General features: G+C 43.2%; 1 non-coding gene across 1 annotated transcript; it reads right to left on the bottom strand.

Moving 5' to 3' along the window:
- Positions 1-5,656: 5,656 nt before the first annotated feature.
- On the bottom strand, positions 5,657-5,739 carry trnaf-gaa. Its single transcript has one exon. It is a non-coding gene; the product is annotated as a tRNA-Phe (tRNA).
- Between the last annotated feature and the right edge of the window lie 6,510 nt (positions 5,740-12,249).

The raw sequence follows: 12,249 nt of genomic DNA, 5'->3' as shown, positions 1-12,249 counted from the left end.
AGACAATAGGTGCAGGAGTAGGCCATTCGGCCCTTCGAGCCTGCACCGCCATTCAATGTGATCATGGCTGATCATCCCCAATCAGTACCCCGTTCCTGCCTACTCCCCATATCCCCTGACTCCGCTATTTTTAAGAGCCCTATCTAGCTCTCTCTTGAAAGCATCCAGAGGACCTGCCTCCACCGCCCTCTGAGGCAGAGAATTCCACAGACTCACCACTCTCTGTGAGAAAAAGTGTTTCCTCGTCTCCGTTCTAAATGGATTACTCCTTATTCTTAAACTGTGGCCCCTGGTTCTGGACTCCCTCAACATCGGGAACATGTTTCCTGTCTCTAGCATAACAATCTTATATGTATTAATGAGATAAATAAATAAAATAAAATAAATAATTTGTTTATAGGGACAGTGCATATTAATGAACATTTGCATGTAAATATGCGAGATTGTAGCCAATCAGTAGCTAATTTCCGTCTCTAGTCCCGGGCAAAGGTAGGTGAAGTGTCTTGCCCAAGGACACAAGATCCCCTCACATCCTTCTAAACTCCAGAGTGTACAAGCCCAGCTGCTCCTAAAGGAACGTCCTTTAACTCTGAGCCCATGACCTCTAGTTCTAGATGTTCCTACTAGTGGAAACATCCTCCACGTCCACTCTATCCAGGCCTTTCACTTTTCGGTATGTTTACAGGAGCCAATGCAAGCGCATGGCAAAACTGTTTATCCTGATCTTGCTAGGAAAGGCTGTGGAGGCCAAGTCAGTGGATGTTTTTAAGGCAGAGATAGATAGATTCTTGATTGGTACGGGTGTCAGAGGTTATGGGTAGAATGGAGTTAGGAGGGAGAGATAGATCAGCCATGATTGAATGGCAGATTAGACTTGATGGGCCGAATGGCCTAATTCTACTCCTATTGCTTATGACCTTATCTTATGGGTATGTTGCTGTGATCCATGGTGCTGTGGAGCATCACCCATAGGCTTTATCTTCTGGGACATGTGTTTAGTTAGTTCAAGTTAGAGTGACTAATTAATTAGTTAAAGTCACACTAAGGCCTTGACTTTAGTGTGTTAACTCACTGAGTTACCCCAGCACTTTTTCTTATCAACCAGCATCTGCAATTCCTCGTGTCTCCATTTGAGGAGCAACTTCCTTTTTTCAAACTACAGTTAGCTTTTTACATCAGAAAAGTTGGCGAGCATTTTGTAAGTGTACAAAATCTACACATTGAGTGAGATAGAGACATAGAGATATCAAAGATATTCTACCATACAATAGCTATCAAACATTAATGGTCGTTTAGGCTCTACTATTCTACATGCGTTATAAATCGCTAATACCTTTCCTTAAATTCACTTTGGCAAACACATCCCAGGGAGGTAATGATTATTAAGAGCTGATAAGGGTGTCTTCAATTTTAGTCTTTGGAAATTTATGATTTAAATGATTTCTTGCAGCAGAGCTGTTATTTTGTGGAGGATAACTGTCATAGGGAGAGAACGTGATGAATTTTTCCAGAAAAATTAACAGAAACCTAAACGAATAATGGAAATATCCTGTTCCCTTCACCTCTCCCAATAGTCCATTGAAATTCCATTCGGAGGCAAAGGGAATCCTTGTGAAAGATGCTGATTTGCTTTGTCGAACAGTTTTGTCCACCAGATGGCAAAGTGGTGCTACAGTTGTAAAATAAGTTATATTTTATTCTTAGGTTCTCATATAATAAGGACATTAATGCTAGTGAACTGGAATTCAAGGCCACCTGAGAGTAGTACTGGACACTTCCTATGTTACTGTCAACACATACACACTAAAATATGTTGAGGTAAATTATCAGACAAAAAAATGTTCAAGTCTCCTTCAAGGCAAATTGTAAGAGCTTCAGGAATTCCTCTACAAATTAGATATGACCCCACCTAAAGGAGGCACAAGACTGAAACACAGCTTTCCATTGGAAATACAGAACAACTGTTGAGTATTGTTTGAACTCAACACTGTCACAAATTAAATAAAATTGTATCCTCCAGATCTTAAAAAATGGCAGCGGAAAATGTCGTCTGCAATAAAAAACCCGATACTTGAACTTTGAAGATACTGAAAAATAGGAGGAATATAAAAATAGGAAGCTTTGTTGATAAATAGACATCAAGGAAAGTATGTAAACAGAGCTTAATTGGGATAGGTAAGTTAATAGTTGGAATAAATAACTGACAGAACTATTTAAAATAGAGAGTTTGAAAATGGACAACAAAATAACAAAGCTGTAGCAAGTGGGCAGACAGGAAGACAAACCTATCATAGTTATTAGCAGGTCATTAACTTTGAAGGACAACAATTTGTAGTTATGGAGCAGCTTTTAACCTGGGAAATGGTTTATGTGATTAGTGTAGTTGAGTTTAGAGATACATTGTGGAAACGGGTCCTTTGGCCCACCGAGTCCGTGTTGACCAGCGAGCACTCGTACACTAGTTCCATTCTACACACTAGGGACAAATTGCAGAAGCCAGTGGTTTGGAGTTTGGAGTGGAGAAGGAAACCGGAACACTCAGAGGAAACCCATGCAGTCACAGGGAGAACGTGTAAACTCCACACAGACAGCACCCAAGATCAGGATCTAACAAGGGTCTCAGGCGCTGTGAGGCAGCCGTGCCACCGTGCTGCCTGCTGTAATAGAACCTGGTATAATGGAATTATTACCAAATAAAATATGGCAGCTGACTCAGGATAAGCATGCAGGTACAACAGGCAGCGAAGAAAGCAAATGGCATGTTGGCCTTTATAACAAGAGGAGTTAAGTATAGGAGCGAAGAGGTCCATCTGCAGTTGTACAGGGCCCTAGTGAGACCACACCTGGAGTATTGTGTGCAGTTTTGGTCCCCTAATTTGAGGAAGGACATTCTTGCTATTGAGGGAGTGCAGCGTAGGTTCACAAGGTTAATTCCTGGGATGGTGGGACTGTCACATGCTGAGAGAATGGAGCAGCTGGGCTTGTATACTATGGTATTTAGGATGAGAGGGGATCTTATTGAAATATGTAAGATTATTAAGGGTTTGGACACGCTAGAGGCAGGAAACATGTTCCCGATGTTGGGGGAGTCCAGAACCAGGGTCACAGTTTAAGAATAAGGGGTAAGCCATTTAGAATGGAGATGAGGAAATACTTTTTTGCACAGAGAGTTGTGAGTGTGTGGAATTTTTTGCCTCAGAGTGCGGTGGAGGCCGGTTCTCTGGATGCTTTCAAGAGAGTGTTAGATAGCGCTCTTAAAGATAGCGGAGTCAAGCGATATGGGGAGAAGGCAGGAACAGGGTACTAATTGTGGATGATCAGCCATGATCACATTGAATGGCGGTGCTGGCTCGAAAGGCCGAATGTCCTATTCCTGCACCTATTGTCTATTGATGTTAAGATGGCTGACCAAACAGTATATGAACAGTATATCTCACTTTCACCCAACAAACAGCTAACAATGGCCTATTTCCTTTATCATTGTTCCTTTTTAACATATTTTTAAATCATTTGTTCTTTATCTCGCTACATCATCATCTATATCTCTCGTTTCCTTTTCCCATGATTAGTCGAAGAAGAGCCTCGACCCGAAATGTCACCCATTCCTTCACCCCGGAGATGCTGCCTGTCCCGCTGAGTTATTCCAGCTTTTTGTGACAAAAATTATTGCAATGATCTCAAGGCCAGAACTGACAGAATAAAGACATCTCAGAGAGCTGTAAATCCAGAGATAACCTAGACAGTGAGGGATAAGGGATTTTGGAAAACAAAAGTAAGAATTTGAAAACTTGGTTGGAGTCATAGAGTGATACAGTGTGGAAATAGGCCCTACAGCTCAACTTGCCCACACTGGCCAGTATGTCCCAGCTACACTAGTTACACCAGCCCACGTTTTAACTAGTTCAACAAGGAGCAAGGAGTGAATGAGATAATACAAGTTACAACATGGGCAACAGCCTCTTGCATGGCTGCAGCTTCATGGGAAGTTTGGCAAGGTGTGTGGTGGTATAATAAAATGAAGTTTACAGATAACAAAGGCAAGGTTGAGCGTTTCAGAAACAAATGTCCTGGGGCAGGGGCAGTCAGACCACATTACAGGTGGAAATATATGGTCTCGGTGGTTAAATGTTTACGGGGCCTGAAGTTCACATTGGGGTCAAATATGACACCAAGGTTACAAGACCAGGGTGGGGCTAATACCAGACCATGTGATGGATGGAGACCCAAGTTGTTGGCTTTGATCTTCCTAATGTTTAGTTGAAGTACAATTCTGTTCATCCGGCGCTAGATGTCAGGTGAGCCATTTGGGAATTTAGAGATGGGGCTGAAGAATGGGTTGGGGAGGAGGGGTTGACAGGTATTGATGATGTAAAACTGGGCTTCATAGGTGGAACAGAAATATAGAAAAATAGGTGCAGGAGTAGGCCACTCGGTCCTTCGAACCAGCACCGCCATTCAATATGAGCATGGCTGATCATCCAAAATCAGTAACCTGTTCCTGCATTCTCCCCATATCCCTTGATTCCATTAGCCCTAAGAGCTATATCTAACTCTCTCTTGAATACATCCAGTGAATTGGCCTCCACTGCCTTCCTTGGCAGAGAATTCCACAGATTTACAACTCACTGTGTGAAAACTTTTTTCCTCATCTCAGTCCTAAATGGTCTACCCCTTATTCTTAAACTGCGACATCTAGTTCAGGACTCCCCAACATCGGGAACATATTTTCCTGCATCTAGCCTGTCCAATCCCTTAAGAACTTTATATGTTTCAATAAGGTCCCCTCTCAACCATCTAAATTCCAGTGAATACAAGCCCAGTCCACCCATTTTTTCATCATATGTCAGCCACCGGGAGCCTCGTGCAGCGTTACTTTGAATGGGTTCCAAAGCGGAAGAAAAACTTGCAGAAGGTTCAGTTGGAAGATGAGAAAATCAACAACTTGGTCTAACATTTGATAAAGTCTCTTGTGGGAAGCTGATCCAGAAGATGATGACGCGTTGGATCCCCAGTGTAGTGTCCGTTTGGTTCAGAACTGACTTATTCACATGACAGACGGTAGTGGTGGAAGAGCGCTGGTCACGCCGCATATGGAATATTGTGAGCACATTTGGGCACCATATCTGAGGACGAATGTGCTGGCTCTGGAAAAGGTTTACAAGAGTGATCCCAGGAATGAGTAGATTAACCTACGAAGACCGTTTGTCAGCACTGGGCCTTTACTCGCTAGAGTTTAGAAGAATGAGGGGGGGGACCTCATTGAAACATATGACCTATCTCTCCCTCCAATCCCCATTCTCCTGCCTTCTCCCCATAACTCCTGACACCTGCACTAATCAAGAATCTATCTCTGCCTTAAAAAATATCCACTGAAATGGCCTCCACAGCCTTCTAAGTTTCACCACCCTCTGCCTAATGAAATTTCTCCTCATCTCCTTCCTAAAAGAACATCCTTTAATTCTGAGTCTGACCTCTAGTCCTCGACTCTCCCACAAGAGGAAACTTCCTCTCCACATCCACTCTATCCAAGCCTTTCACTATTCTGTATGTTTCACTGAGGTCCCCCCTCATTCTTCTATACTCCAGTGAGTCCAGGCTCAGTGCCGACAAACGCTCATCATTTGGTTAACCTACTCATTCCTGGGATAAAATCTAATACCAGGTGTGGGCTTTGAACCCATGCGGACATATGTCCATTGGATCTTCAGTCCAACGCCTTAACCACTCGGCCATCCTGGTTGGAGATATGGATCACATGCAGGCAGGAGTGATGAGTTGTACTTTGCATCATGTACGCCACTTACATCATGGGTTCATGCTTTACTGCTCCATGCTCAATGTAATATCTCAACTTCAAATTGCATGTTGCATCACAGAAGTGTTGTTCTAACTGTAAGTTCTAAGGGAAAGAGGGCAAATTAGGAAGGAATTCGTGCAAGCATAGGTATTATTGTCAAGAGTCAAGAGTGTTTTATTGTCATGTGTCCCAGATAGAACAATGAAATTATTGCTTGTGCAGCACAACAGAATATGTACACATAGTACATAACGGAAAAAAAAAGTTTGGTGTGTATATATACACATGCACGCATACTCAATAAATAAACAAATCTAGTGCAATAATAATAATAATAGTCTGTCACTGGTCTATTGAACCGTTTCGGACTAATGAACTTATTCTCTCAGATCTAGACAAGAAAGCAAGAAGTGTTTGAAAACAAGAAAATCAATAATATAATTCTTACTTGCAGCAGCACAACAGAATATGTAAACCTAGTACACTGTAAACAATGTAATAAACAAGAATTTCATTTCAGTGTGTATGTATATATATATATACACACATACACACACACACATATACATATACATATATATACACTCACACATATATATATATATATATATTTACATATATACATACACACACACACACACACACACACACACACACACACACACACACACACACACACACACACACACACACACACACACACACCCACACACACACACACACCCACACACACACATATATATATATATATATATGGATGTGTGTATATATATATACAGTATATATGTATATACTTACATACATACACGCACACATGCATACACATACAATAACAGTCGATAATAGTAGGGGGTAGGGTACTGACGTGGAAGGAAAATTGGTTGGCAGACAGGAAATAAAGAGTAGGGATTAACGGGTCCCTTTCAGGCAGGCAGTAACTAGTGGGGTACCACAAGGCTCGGTGCTGGGACCGCAGCTATTTACAATATACTGTGCGGTTCTGAATAAATTTCAAGATCCTCCTCTTTGTCTACAAAGCCCTCAATGGGCTTGCACCCACCTACATTAAAAGTCTTCTCACCCACTACACCACCTCCAGGTCCCTCAGTTCGGCCGACTTGGGGCTGCTGAATGTCCTACGGTCTAGGCATAAGCTCAGGGGCGACCGCGCCTTTGTGGTTGCAGCTCCTAGACTGTGGAACAGCATCCCCCTCCCCATCAGAACTGCCCCCTCCATCGACTCCTTTAAATTTAGCCTAAAAACCTATCTGGGAAGGGAAGCGGTACACATACCCCAGTGTGCATTGACGGTGCCAACGTTGAGATGGTTGAAAACTTCAAATTCCAAGGAGTCAATATCACCAATAACTGTTAGCCCACCCATACTGAAGCAATTGCCAAGAAAGCACACCAACGCCTCTACTTCCTTAGAAAACTTAGGAAGTTCGGCATGTCCCCGACAACTCTCACCAACCTCTACAGATGCTCCATAGAAAGTATTTTATCATGGTTCATCAGAGCTTGGTTTAGGAACAGTTCCATCCAGGACCGTAAGAAATTACAGTGAATTGTGGGTGCAGTCCAGACCATCGCACAAACCAACCTCCCTTCTATTGACTCCATTTATACCTCACGCTGCCTCGGCAAGGGCAGCAGCATAGTCAAGGACGAGTCGCACCCTGGCCACTCCCTCTTCTCCCCTCTCCCATCAGGCAAAAGATATAGAAGTGTGAACCTCCAGATTCAGGGACAGTTTCTTCCCAGCTGCTATCAGGCAACTGAATCAACCTACCACAACGAGAGAGCAATCCTGAGCTGCCTTCTACCTCATTGGTGACTAACTTTGATCAGACTTTACTGGCTTTACCTTGCACTGAACATTATTCCCTTATCATGGATCTCTACATTGTAAGTGGCTCGATTGTAATCATGTATTGTCTTTCTGGTACCCGGACGTGGCGCCGACGGACGAGAAGCCGAAGCAAAGAAGTGGAAGCCAAATAACCGAATGGAAACGAAGCCGAAACACCAAATAACCGAATGGAAACAAAGGCGAAATGCCAACTAACGGAAAGGGTGGGACACCTAAATGCAAACTAACTGAAAGGGCAGGACGCCTAAAAGCCAACTAACCAAATAATTGTTTTCACTGCAGCATCGAAGGCTGAAAGGAGACCTGATCGAAATATCTAGACAAGTTATAAGAGGCATATCTAGAATAGACTGAACTTTTTTCCAAGGCTGGAAATGTCAAAGACTGGAGGACTTGTTTTATGATGCGAGGGGCAATGTTTAAAGGCGATGGGCGAGATATGTTTTCCACAGAGAGTAGTGTGTTGGAATGCACTGTCAGGCATAGTGGTGCCTGACAGATCAGTGGCATTTAAGAGGATCTTAAATATGCATGTGTATATGCAGGGAATGGGTGGGTATGGAGCATGTGTAGGCAGAGGAGATTAGTTTAACTTGGCATCAATTTCAGCACAGACATTGTTTACTTTAGTTTAGTTTATTGTCACCTGTACTGAGGTACAGTGAAAAGCTTTTGTTGCGTGCTAACCAGTCAGTGTAAAGACAATACATGATTACAATCAAGCCATTCGCAGTGTACAGGCCCGTTTCTGTGCAGTACTGCTCTATGTTGTGTGTTGCACAACTACTCCTGACCTCAAGTTCAGAGTTAGGGTTCAGACAAATGTATGATGAAATGAAAATAACTCCAAGAGGCCATTGTCCCATCAGAACCTAACAAAGGTTTGGTTTTCTGTTATAACTGTTCTCTGGGTTTACTTTAAGTAACATTAAATGTGGCATTTTAGAATACTGAGTGCAAGCTAAAGATTAAATAACTCTATATGCAATTACCAACATTATCCTGGATCACTTGACCTGTAAGAAATAGATCCAGAAATAGTGGATGCATTAGTGATAATTTTTCAAAACTCTTTAGATTCTGGAGTAGTTCCTGAGGATTGGAGGGTAGCTAACATAACCCCACTTTTTATGAAGGGAGGGAGTGAGAAAACGGGGAATTACAGACCAGTTAGTCTAACATCGGTAGTGGGGAAACTGCTAGAGTCAGTTATTAAAGATGGGATAGCAGCACATTTGGAAAGTGTGAAATCATTGGACAAAGTCAGCATGGATTTACGAAAGGTAAATCATGTCTGACGAATCTTATAGAATTTTTCGAGGATGTAACCAGTAGAGTGGTTAGGGGAGAACCAGTGGATGTGTTGTATCTGGACTTTCAGAAGGCTTTTGACAAGGTCCCACATAAGAGATTAGTATACAAACTTAAAGCACACGGTATTGGGGGTTCAGTATTGATGTGGATAGAGAACTGGCTGGCAAACAGGAAGCAAAGAGTAGGAGTAAACGGATCCTTTTCACAATGGCAGGCAGTGACTAGTGGGGTACCGCAAGGCTCAGTGCTGGGACCCCAGCTATTTACAATATATATTAATGATCTGGATGAGGGAATTGAAGGCAACATCTCCAAGTTTGCGGATGACACTAAGCTGGGGGGCAGTGTTAGCTGTGAGGAGGATTCTAGGAGACTGCAAGGTGACTTGGATAGGCTGGATGAGTGGGCAAATGTTTGGCAGATGCAGTATAATGTGGATAAATGTGAGGTTATCCATTTTGGTGGCAAAAACAGGGAAGCAGACTATTATCTAAATGGTGGCCGATTAGGAAAAGGGGAGATGCAACGAGACCTGGGTGTCATGGTACACCAGTCATTGAAAGTAGGCATGCAGGTGCAGCAGGCAGTGAAGAAAGCGAATGGTATGTTAGCTTTCATAGCAAAAGGATTTGAGTATAGGAGCAGGGAGGTTCTACTGCAGTTGTACAGGGTCTTGGTGAGACCACACCTGGAGTATTGCGTACAGTTTTGGTCTCCAAATCTGAGAAAGGACATTATTGCCATAGAGGGAGTGCAGAGAAGGTTCACCAGACTGATTCCTGGGATGTCATGACTTTCATATGAAGAAAGACTGGATAGACTCGGCTTATACTTGCTAGAATTTAGGAGATTGAGGGGGGATCTTATTGAAACGTACAAAATTCTTAAGGGGTTGGACAGGCTAGATGCAGGAAGATTGTTCCCGATGTTGGGGAAGTCCAGGACAAGGGGTCACAGCTTAAGGATAAGGGGGAAATCCTTTAAGACCGAGATGAGAAAAACATTTTTCACACAGAGAGTGGTGAATCTCTGGAACTCTCTGCCACAGAGGGTAGTTGAGGCCAGTTCATTGGCTATATTTAAGAGGGAGTTAGATGTGGCCCTTGTGGCTAAAGGGATCAGGGGGTATGGAGAGAAGGCAGGTACGGGATACTGAGTTGGATGATCAGCCATGATCATATTGAATGGCGGTGCAGGCTCGAAGGGCCGATTGGCCTACTCCTGCACCTATTTTCTATGTATCTATGTATGTATGTATCTCTAAATTAAACTTGTGGGTCTGTCCCACTTAGGCAATATTTTTGGTGACTGCCGGCAACTGTCATAGTCGTAGCAGGTTGCTGAAAAACCGGCGACTGGACCCATCCATGACAATGTATACGACAACCTACCACCCAGTCGACGTCAAGCTACAGCAAGGTGCCGACAACCGGTGACCCATTAGGACGTCCACCGACGACCATACCTATGACAACCTATGTCCACCCTCGACAATCTACGACAAGGTATGATGCTGTCGGCGACAACTGAAGACAACTTAAGACAATTCAGTCGCCGGTACCTGTCGCCGGTTGACGTTGGTTGACGTAGGTAGTCGCCAATGGAATTCACCGACGCCAGCACCGGCGACAAACTACGTCATCCTGGCGACAGCACCTATGTCATCCTGGCGACAGCACCTACTTCAGGCTACGATCATGGGCGTCAAGCCCACGGGCGCCGACTGTCACCGAAAAGCTTTTAATATTTGAAAATCCAGCGATGACCAGAAAAATGGGCAACTGAGGAGACCATACAGGCGACACCCCTGCGACCATGTGGCGACAGCCTAGTTGCCTGTAGTCGCGTAAAAAATTGCCTAAGTGGGACAGGCCCATTAGGGTTAAAATTCCCCTTGTGGAACTGCGTGTGTGTAGGGGGGGGGGGGGGGGTGGTAAAGTAAGAAGCAACACTTAAAATAAAATGTCGCCAGTTGGTCGGTTGATCATGTACAAGGAATGAAAGACCATAAAAGTTAGAGGCTTATTGAGCAAATCACTTCTAAGATCAACCTGAGTCAAGGAACAGAACAATGTAGCCTGCTTCACTTATTTGGTACAATATGCAGTAATATTAACATTGGAAGAGACTTATCGGTACAGTTGGGCGAGCAGTAAATGCTTTTAGTAAAGTGGATAGCATCTTCAACAATTCTAGACTATCCTTTAGAACAAAGACTTAACTTTACAATAGTCAATATCTTATCTGCTCTATCGCAGGGCATTGGATCGTAGTCTTGGCACAGGCTACAAAGAAGGAACTTGGCAATTTCAACATCAAATGCTTTTTGTGAGATTCTTGGATCAGCTGAGCAGATAAAATAATGACAATCTAACCAAAGAACAAAGTGGCTGTTCAGAAGCAGACTTGAAAAGAAGTGTTTCGTTTGGCTGGGTCATGTGTTTTCATGATTCAAAATCCCAAATAATCACATTGACTGAAATAGCCACTGTCTGGGGATGAAAAACCAAGAATACCTCCTCCAATATGCACCAAGGGACTTCATAGGGTCTAGCAACACCTGGAAAACTATCCTGTAGCTTGTGTAGGGCTTACATGACTAGATCATGACAAGCTTATTGGTCCTAGTATCTCCTGGGTGTTGATGGGTGTTTAAGTTGCTGGGACATCCAGAGTTATCGGCTTCCCAGAGGAGCTGTACATTGAGCTGTGGGGCCAGACTGTGATGGTGGCTAATGGATGGATCGACTTTGCAGAAAAGACGGGAGAGATCAAGGGTGCATATTGCATGGTTGGTCATAGGTGGCCCGAGATGATGTGTTTGGGTAGACCTTGTGTAAGAGGTCAGCTGGTGGCTATTACGCTGAAGAAGGAGGGATGGGTCGGTTTGGTTGGTTTGCAGGTTTAGTTTATGTTTAGTTTAGAGAAACAGTGTGGAGACAGGCCCTTCGGCCCATCGAGTCCACACCATTCAGCGATCCCCACACATTCACACTATCTTACACACCCTAGGGCCAATTTACATTTAAGTCAAGTCAAGTCAAGAGAGTTTATTGTCATGTGTTCCAGATAGGACAATGACATTCTTGCTTGCTGCAGCACAACAGAATATTGTAGGCATAAATACAGACGGTTCAGTGTGTCCATATACCATAGAATATATATATATATATATATATATATATATATATATACACACATAAATACACAGATAAAGTGCAATAGGCTGTTATAGTTCAGTTTGTTTGAAGTTGTGTTTAATAGT

This window comes from Amblyraja radiata, chromosome 18, assembly GCF_010909765.2.
Source record: "Amblyraja radiata isolate CabotCenter1 chromosome 18, sAmbRad1.1.pri, whole genome shotgun sequence".
NCBI classification, from domain to species: domain Eukaryota; kingdom Metazoa; phylum Chordata; class Chondrichthyes; order Rajiformes; family Rajidae; genus Amblyraja; species Amblyraja radiata.
Note: the sequence above shows the minus strand (reverse complement) of the source record. Positions and strands in the feature narration are given on the sequence as shown.